Here is a 9968-nt window from a genome sequence, read left to right as displayed (position 1 = left end):
GCTGCTGAGCAAGGCCAGTGAAGCCCTGCTCAGGTGGTGGACAGAGGCCTAGGCTGGGACAGGGAGGCATCAGGAGTGCAGTGTTTGCTGGGTGGGCAGAAACCCTTTCCCTCCACTCACTCAAAGACCTTCCTGGTCCCACCCTAGAGGGCACCTGGGCAGAGCCTGTGGGAACACTGCTGCTCCTGGTGAAGTGTCTGCAGGCATCACCCCGACCCCGAAGCACAACCCTGGCCCTTCTGTCAGTGGGCTTCCTGGTGAGGGCTGTAAGGCAAAGGCCTGTCAGGCCCCTCATCCTGTCCCAGGAGCTCAGCCATGGCTGCTCTGAGGAAGCAGAGCCAAGACTAGGGCAACTGGACAGAGGATGTGGGGGCGGGGGATACTGTCATAAAGAAGGAGCCCTCTGGGACTCTGCACCCACATCTGTGCTCACAGTAGAGGGGGACGAGGAGGCAGAAGGGTCTGGAAATCTACCTTCCTCCACTGTGTGCCCAGAGCCAGCTGTGTGGCAGGCACATAGGGGAGGAGTCATAGCGGTAGGTCCTCTGATTACTCCCAGCCCCGCCCAGTGCCAGCTCCATGGTCACCCCTCCAGAAAGTGCCCTCTTGCTGTGTCCCTCCTGCTGGGGAGCTGTCTTTCTTTTGCGGGGGTTGGCGGCCCTTGGGGCAGCCGCAGCCCTTCAGTTGGGGTTGGCCTGGAAGTGGCATTCCTGCCCCACGGTGAGTTCTGAGCATGATCCCCAGAGGGTCTATGGAGGCCCACCTGCTGAGCTGGGGGGCTTGGCAGGACGAACCCCATTCTTTTTCAGAAAGCTCCCGGAGAAATGCTTGCAGAGGACTACAAATATCACATTAAGTAAACAATAAGTGAACAACATAGGGTTGCACTGATAAAGGTAAAAGGAAAGCTTACAAAGAAAGTAACATTTAAGCTACATCATGACATCTAAGAAGCTAAATCACATGTAGGGGTTAACAGACTAAGAAGGAACAGGAAAGAGAATAGAGCATCTCAAGTTACAAGGACGAGTATGAATGGTCCCCAAGTAAAAGAGAGGTAAGGAGAGGAGACAGGATAACTAGACTTATGTGTAAAAGTGAACTCATTATCATTGAGGGTGCACTGACTGATCTAGGAACCTAGGAGGAGGAATACTTTTCTGCCTTTTTTATTATTTTGCTTTTGTGTGTGAAGCAATGGAGATTTATACATAATAAGTGCTAAGTGCCTAAAACATACAAATTAAAATATACAGCTATGAACCTTAGGAATTATCTCCAATGGAAGTATTCAACTTCCAATTCAATATTTCAAAAAGCTTATTTCCCTAGTAATGAAAAAAATTTGGCCTAAAAGCCTTTTAATATTTTTACTTCCATGATACTGGCTACAGATTAACCTTTGGGGTTTTGAACTTTCTGAAGATTTTATAAAAGTCACACAGTTACTTCTCTGAGAAAATGCACACTCGTAATTTAAAGGATTTATGGACTTCTTTACCACATTAAAAAATATGAAGTTATTAAGTCCTGACTTAAGGGATTGTACTTAAGTCAGTTATGATTCTACTCTAGGAATGTTAGGTAAATATTTAAGATAAAGAGTAAGGTTAAAAGAAAGCCATATTATTAGAATAGTTGACATTAGAATAGATCAGCGGTTTCCTTGCTTTTTGGACTTAGGAACTCTTTGCATTTTTAAAAATATTGAGAACCCCAAGGAATATTTATGTGAGTAATATCTAGTAACACCTATCAGATTAAAAGTTAAGACAAAAATTTTTAATGTTTGTTAATTTATTTATATGTAATAGTAAACCAATTTCTTAGCATAAATAACATTTAAGTTAAAGAATTTTTCAAAATAAACTAGTGAGAAGAGCATTTACATTTTGAAAATTTCTTCAGTAAGTATTTAACAAGGTGTATTCTCACTCATACCGGATTGTGCTTTCAAATTTCCATTCAATGTGTTGCAGGATTCATACGAATAGACAGCCAAGGTTAAAAACTATTGACAAAAGTAAAAATTTTACTGTAACAAAAATACTTCCAAATCATATATCTGGTAAGGGTCTATTATCCAGTATATATAAGGAATTCTTACAACTCAACAACAAAAAGACAGACAACCAACCCTATTTTTAAAAAGAGCACAGGAATTGAATCAACAATTCTCCAAAGAAGATAAACACACACACAAGATCACGTTATTCTTCAGCGAAATGCAAATCAAAACCACAATGAGATACCCTTTACACCCACTAGGATGGTTATAAAAACGTAAACAAACATGGAAAATGAAGGCTGGCTCTATGTGGAGACACTGGAACCCTCACACATTGCTGGGGAAGGTAAAAAATGCTGCTCCCACTGTGGAAAACAGTCCGGCGGCTCCTCTAACAGTTAAACAGGGACAGCAATTCCACTCCTAGGCATGTACCCATTTTCATTGTGTTCTCCCAGTTCTTGTTTACCAAATGATTCCCGGCTGTGCTGTCAATCCCAGAACCAGCCCATGGGGCTCTCCCTCCCTCATCCTCACCACGGCTTGTCTATCTCAGCCCTGACTCACACACGGGTCAGAGCAATAACCTCCCACCTGGCCAGAATCATCTTTCCAAAATGCACACCTCATCGCTTCACGCTATTGCTTAGAACTCAGCAACAATGAGTCTGTCCTTTGGATAAAGATTAAAATCCTAGCACAGCCTAGAAGGTCCTCTGAAGGCCTGAGCTCCGTGGTCACTTTGGCCAGGTGTGCCCTCTGCCCACGCCCCTGCCCCCAACCCCTTGTAAATTTCCGCTCAACCTCAGCTCTCAGCCCAATTCCCGTTTCCTAAGAAAACCTTCCTGGCCTCTGGCAGTAGGTCAGGACCCTTCGTCCACGGGAACGCCTTCCACACCTGCGCATTCGGGACACGTGTAGGTAATTAGCTAACATCCACTTCTCGCCGTGGCTCCTGTGCCCGCCTGTGGTTGACACACCGATAAACTCACGAGGGAACTCCACCTTTACCAGGTTTTAGGCCCCCAAACCGCTCTCAACGACTTCTGTGCGGTGCTCGTCTGCCCCGGTGCCTGTGCAGCCAGAAGGGGAGACCCACTTGGCACCGAACATAAAGGCACCTAGGTGGGGGATTCTGGACCGCCAAGGCCACCCGGCGAAGGCGCAAACCCTGGGGGCCACCCCGCCCCCAACCTGGCCTGCCTCCCCGTCCGGGACCATGGAGAAGGCCTCGAAAGCCTCCTTCCCACCACCGCTCCCTGGACCGGCCCTGACCACCCGGACCGCTGCGACTGCGCTCACTGCATCGTTCCCCTCACCCTCGCCCAACCAAGGTCCGCCTCGCCTGCCCGTTGCACCTCAGAGCCGCGCTGCAGCCTTCGCCGCTGACCCAGCCGCCCCGCGTGAGGCTTTCGACCACCTCCTCGGTCACTCCACGTGCAGCCGCGCAGCCCTTCGGGTAACAGCCGCTGGAGGCCCGCCCACTTTCTGACGTTCAGCGCGCTCCCATTGGCTGACGCAAATAGGGCGGCAGCGTGATTGGCCGGGCGTGCAGGCGCCAATGTAATTGCGATTATGCACTGCGATTGCGCTAGTGCGGCCCGGCGGGAACAGGGTTCCGCAAGATGGCCTCCGCGGGCTGAGCGGCCACGGAAGCCTTTTCTGCCTTGCAGGCCGAGACCCTGTCTGGACAGCGCAGCAGGGCAAAGCCCCTGGGTGAGAAAGCTGGGTGGTGCTGCCCCTGGATTGGGCCCAGCGCCCTCTGGAGTCTGCCCGCACACAGTGGCCGCACAACCGCCTGGCTGCACCCTGGTTTCCGCCACGTGTCACTTCTTAGTGTCCACTCTCCTCTAAAATATCGCTATTAGGGCCAGGGCTAGGGCGAGACAGCGATGCACTTATTTGCCTCGGTGCAAAATTGAAGGGGTACAAAAAAACTAACTTATCAAGATAAATAATATCTTAATGCAGTCGTTTAAAAAACCAAAAGTCATGAAAAGTCCAAGATGAACAAAATGTCCAAGTCAGTACTCCTAATTTTCCCTTTTGTCCCAGGCTCCACAAGGCACTGTTAGCCTGTCTTGAAATGTGTATGGTCCCCTGCTCCTGGCGGCTCAGTGGTTGAGCATCTTATGAACCAGGAGGTCACGGTTTGATGATTCCAGGTCAGTGCACATGCTGGGTTGCAGGTTGCAGGCTCCATCCCCAGTGTGGGGCGTGCAGGAGGTAGCTGATCAATGTTTCGCTCATCGTTGATGTTTCTATTTCTCCCTCTCCCTTCCTCTATGAAATCAATATAATATACATATAAAAATGTGTATGTTTTTTTTTATTGCGAAAATTTTGTTGCATTAATTGATTTTTGCTTAGATGGTCATTTTGTTTAAAAATAACAAATATTTTAACATTATTGAAGTAATATGTGTTTAATATAGAAAATGCAGAAAAATGTAAAGGAGGAAATAGAAATCCCCTCTATGCTACTTGGCATAGAGCATTGCTTTGTGTGTTTGAGGGAAGCTGAATGGAGAGAGATACGATTGGGATCTTCTCCCACGTGGATTTTGCTGCCCTTCGCTTATGGACCTCTCTATTCAGGATCTCCGGACAAACAAACAGCTGCTGAGGTCCTGCTGTGTATCAGGCAGGCCATGGAGCACAAAGCTTAAGGCAGTTCTTATCCAAGAAAGTTCAGTCCTGCTGCATCAGACAAAAGTCACCAGGGGCTAAGGTGTGGAACAGGCTGAGATGTACAAGGTGTGGCACAGTCCTGGTGTGATGGCCTGGAAGCCACATACTGGGAGTTCTCAGGGAATGCAGCAAGGAAATACCGTAGAGCAAAGCAGTGGGCACCCTGTGAGCCAGGCAAGGAGACCTGTCTATCCTTGTACCTCTGTAATATCTATGACACCTGGTAGGGGCTACTTGCCATCTCCACAGTGTCTTCTATCAAAATTACACAGGCAGTGTGACAATATGAAGAAAGGGAATGCTTTTTGAAAAGACTGAAGATTTTCATTTTGAATTTTAAGTGGTAATTTTGGAATTTAGCTGCCAGTGCTGCCAACCTATGGCCTCACATACCCAAATCTGCAACTTCTAGGGCCTTCTGTAGTGGGAAAAGAATGGACTGTCACTCTCTGGACCATGAAGAGTCAAGATATTGAAGAGCATTGTGGGGCGTGCAGGAGGTATATGATCAATGATTCATAGGTAGATGCTCAACCACTGAGCCGCTCATCTGGAGGCAGGCTTGGGAGCAGGGGACTCGGGCTAGAAGCCCACACATGTTTGCCCAGCCTATGGCTAGCACAGTTTTTCTTAGAATGCATTCTGCAGAGTCCTGGTCCCAGAGGGTTCTGTGGGGAAAAAAAAGAAAAAAGGTTTCTTGGACAGTTTGGGAAATGGTACCCAGTCCATCTCCCTCTTAAGGAATCTGATGTCATTCATATGAATGTAATCCTCAATAGGTAAACCCATTGACTGTTTAACGAGTGTCACCAAAGATTGCTTATAGAATTCTTTTTACTTAGAACCCAGACATTCCTAGGAATTAGTGGTCTATGAAAACACACTTTTGGAAACACTGAACTCATCATAATAGTAGTAGTCACAACAAGGAAGAAGCAACATAAGCTACCACTTCTTTTTCTTTTCTTTTTTTTTTTTAAATTGATTTCAGAGAGGAAGGGAGAGGGAAAGACAGATAGAAACATCAATGATGAAAGAGAATAATTGATCAGCTGCCTCCTGCATGCCCCACACTGGAGTGTGAGCCCGCAACCGGGGGATGTGCCCTGACCAGGAATTGAACTGTGACCTCCTGGTTCATAGGTCGACACTGAACTGATGAGCCATGCCAGCTGGACATAAGCTACCAATTTCTTCTGTGCTGTGTAGCAGACACTGTTCTTAGCATTGGACACCTGGTGCTGAACAAGACGGACATGTCCACTGACCTCACAGTGGAGCAGAGTGGTAGCAATAGGGGCTGTTTGAATTCGAGGTCCAATGCTTAGATGCAACTTGGAAATTGTTGTGCTCAGTCTTCTGAAGCAGTCTCTACAAAAAGGGTCATGGATACCATTGTTAAAATCATTCCTACACAGATGTACTAGTAATGGTGATGAAGCACTGGTGAGTGCTTAAAACTCTTCGGAATAGAAAACAAAAAATTTAAGTTATGTATTTGGCTCATATTATGTTTCTATTGGACAGTGATACTCTCGATAGTCAAATGGTCAGGACTTTTTCATCCTTCAGGTTTCAGTTTAAATGTCACCTATTCCATGAAGCCTTCTCTGACCACCCGGCTCAAGCAGCAACCTCCCCACACCTATACACACCTGGCCACACTCACACTCACTCTATTCCATTACTTGGTTTCATCATTTTCGTGGTCTGGAATGTTATTTACTTACTATTTACAGGTTCATTGTCTCCATTCTTCATTGGAATAGGACCGTTGCATCCCCAGTGCTTGAGTAAGTCCTGGATTGATGTTTAGTGAATTATCATAAACTCCAGAGAGGTCATCTTCCAGAAAACTTGCAAAGTAGTTCTTGATAAAATGATGGAAACACACAGGCATACACACATACTAGATGTTCAGGGTAAAAACAAAAATATTAAATGTACTTTTTTGTGTCGCGCCAGCACAGCCATGGGTTCGGTGATCCTGAGGGAGGTGGTGAAGGATGGAGAAATGATAGACAAACAGAAAAAGCTGGGTCTAGGAGGATCTTTCTGTGCCTGGCTGAGGCCACAGAACAGATCCAGACTGCAAAGTTGAGGCTTTATTTATAATCAGGGACAAACAAGGTAATCTACAATGTTTTTGTAAGTTTCACTTGTTTGGGCAGCACTTGCTGCCCCTCCCACAGCCCACTAGCTACCCAGGAAAGATCTAGGGAGCAGTCACAAGATCAAGCTTAATTATGCTTAGAGGACCGTGCCCTCCAAGCTGGGACTTGTTTGCGACTTTGCCAGCAGGTCAGTCCGAGGCTTAACCCTATAACTGCTTCCTACACTTTTTAAATTTGAATTTTAAATTAATGAAAGGAGCAGACATCTGCTTCTAGCACAGAAGAGGCTTCCAGGTATGAGAAGCCTGCTTGGGCAATTACATGTTCTCTTGCCTCAGCATTTGGAGCTGTCGCTGCCACAGCAGCTCCCTTTTCTGAGACGAGATGTAGCAGGACTAAGTCAGCTTTCCCCACAGATTTTGTCTTTACACTTGCTCTTACTGCTGTGATACTAATGTATTTACACTTGCCTTCTCCCGAGTTTCACTTTGCTAAATCTCAACTGTGCTACATCTTGATTTTCAGGCAATTTTTTCTGGGTCTGATCTTTTATTTATACAGAAGGCAGACACCTCTTTTCACTCCCCTAGATGGCCCACACTGTCCACCGGAGGAGGGAGCAGCAATTGTCTTACTTTTTTACAGCATCTGAATCAAATTAGACCTAGGTTGTTAAGAGAGTGGATTAAACGCTTTTGATATGGAAATATTAAACCACACTATCTTAACCACATTTAGCAAAATCGTGGTGGTTGAAGAACAACTGTTCTTAGTATCTACAAAATGCCATGCTGTCTGAGGCAGGTGAAGGAAATCCACGCAGGGAGCAAAGGTGGCCTTGCCCGGGGCCAACACGCGGTTGTTTAATTACAAAGAGAAAAGCTCATGCAGTGGAAAATCCCAGCATACCTGACTTGGGAATGGGAATACGACTTACTCAAGCCGCAGAGAGCCGTACATGGGCGCTGTCCTGGGAAGGCAGAGCTGGTGGGACTCAGTGAGTGCCAGGGGTGGAGATAGACCCAGAAGGCCAGCAGTGAGGGGTGAACACAGACCTAAAGACCCCCTCTTTCCTCACTGTCCTAAATACGGGATTGGGACCTCTTGGGATATAGGGAGTATTAATGTAAAATTCAAATATTTCTAGTTGAAGACTCTTTGCTCAAGTCTGTGGCATTCTTGTTCCCATGCCACCCATGGAGACGGGCAATTGTAAAGGGAGACAAACCCAACCATGGTCAGTGGAATTCCACTCAGGATGAGTGGGGCCTGCTTAGCATTTAGTGCCCTTGGGGACCAGGTAGGAGCCACAGGCAAGTGGTGACGGGGGCTATTCTGGCAGAGAGGGGAGATGAGCAAGCAAGGGGAGTTGGGGACCAGCCATACAGAGATACACACCAGCCAGTGGACAGGCAGTGTCATCCAAGTGACAAGAATGGGCCTGGGGTTTGGGGCTAACTGTGGGGTCCCTGAAAGATTGGGAGCTGGGTGGCAATCTAGTCCTGGAGCTTCTGGGAACAGGGCAGAACCCCCGACCACTGAGCTGGGGTCCTCTAAATCCCCAGGTATCTCCCATGCCAGGGTGGGGATCAGGTGTTCCCTGCCTATGGCTGCAGGTGCAGGAAGCCAGCAGATCAGTAGACAGCAGCTCTGTCACCTTCAAATACCCAGACAGGCACATGCACACATGTGCCACATCCCACCTGGGCCATCTGGAGAAACACAACAGCCAATGCTTGCACCCCAGTTTGAAAATTTGAAAGTGGCTGGCTCCCCCTGGCTGACAGCTGGTGCTTCCCCACCCCCACGCCTCACTGCCTCTGTGTGGCCGTTCTGGTCCACAGAACCACAGCCCCCTAAGGCAGGCATTCAGCTGGTATTCCCTGAGAGCTCAGCGCTGCCAGAGCAGAAAGCCATTGGCACCAACGAATAACATATAAACTCAATAATATCAACAGTAGCTTTGATTTTTTTAGCTTACATTTTGGACTATTAAAATAGGAAATCTAAAACACAATGGAAAATATCATCTCATTGCAATTCTTAGCATCCATTTATGATGCCTTTGAGTGGGTTGCTTTATGTTCTAAATGCCATTTGTTTCTAAAAATGAAAACAATCGGGAACATGTAACAGTCACCCTGGTCTGGGTTCCGACCACTTTTCTTCTCATTCTTCTAATTCAGGATTGAGCAGTGGTTCACACTGGGGGCGCTTGCACACCCCAGCCCCAACTCCACGTGGACATCTGGCAATGTTTGGAGACACTTTTGTCACAATGTGGGGTGGCGGCCACTGGCATCTGGTGGGTAGAGGCCAGGGATGCTGCTCAACACCCCGAGAGGCACAGGACAGCCGCCCAGCAACCAAGAATGACCTGGCCCAGGAGGTTAATAGCACGAGGTTGAGAAAAGCTGGGTTACAGGGATGAAAAAGCCAGCAACAAGTTTCCAATAGCTACATCTATTAGGGAAAGTTTTATTGCAAAATAAATGGAAAAGTTGGGTGTGTAACAGGGATTCGCTGTTTCTGTAAGGACTGGTGTGAGGTAGAGACTGGAGGTTTGACTTCTTTGGAGCCACCGGCTTGGGAAAGAAAGGCTGCCTTCCCAGGGCTGGTGAGGCAAGCATAAGTGGCGATTCTGCCGCTGTGGGACTTCTGGCCAGTTCGCTTCCCTGCTCTGGTTTCCTTACCTGCTGCATGGATTTGATAGCAGCATCTACCTCTTATCATGTTCATGGAAACCAATTGAGTGAAAACATAAAAGATTCTAGGTGCCGGGCATGGCTAAGTGATATAAAAGTGTTTGCTGTTATCAGTATTCTCTGTGAGCTATGTGGATGTCTTACTGGTTCAACTTGTTTATATGAAGATACTGTGGAAGGACCCTTAAGGATAAGACAATGAAGTAGACACCTCTCTCTCCTTTTGAGTGCGTTACTTTACATTCTGGCCCAATGCGGTCAGAGGGGGCGCTGCAGGGACTGCAGGGAGCAGGGCCTCCTTCCTGGTTCCTTCCTCCTCGTTCACTTGGCACCTGTGGTGTGCAGTGTGGTGGTGCCGCTTCCAGCCTCATTTGCGCCCATCCTGGCCCAGGGCTCCTGCCTGCTGGCGTCAGCCCCTGGCACCCCCAGTGGGCGGCACCTCCAATCAGA

Source organism: Cnephaeus nilssonii, assembly GCF_951640355.1.
Source record: "Cnephaeus nilssonii genome assembly, chromosome: 10".
Classification (NCBI taxonomy): Eukaryota; Metazoa; Chordata; class Mammalia; order Chiroptera; family Vespertilionidae; genus Cnephaeus; species Cnephaeus nilssonii.
The sequence above is the reverse complement of the archived record's forward strand: the minus strand, read 5'-3'. Positions refer to the sequence as shown.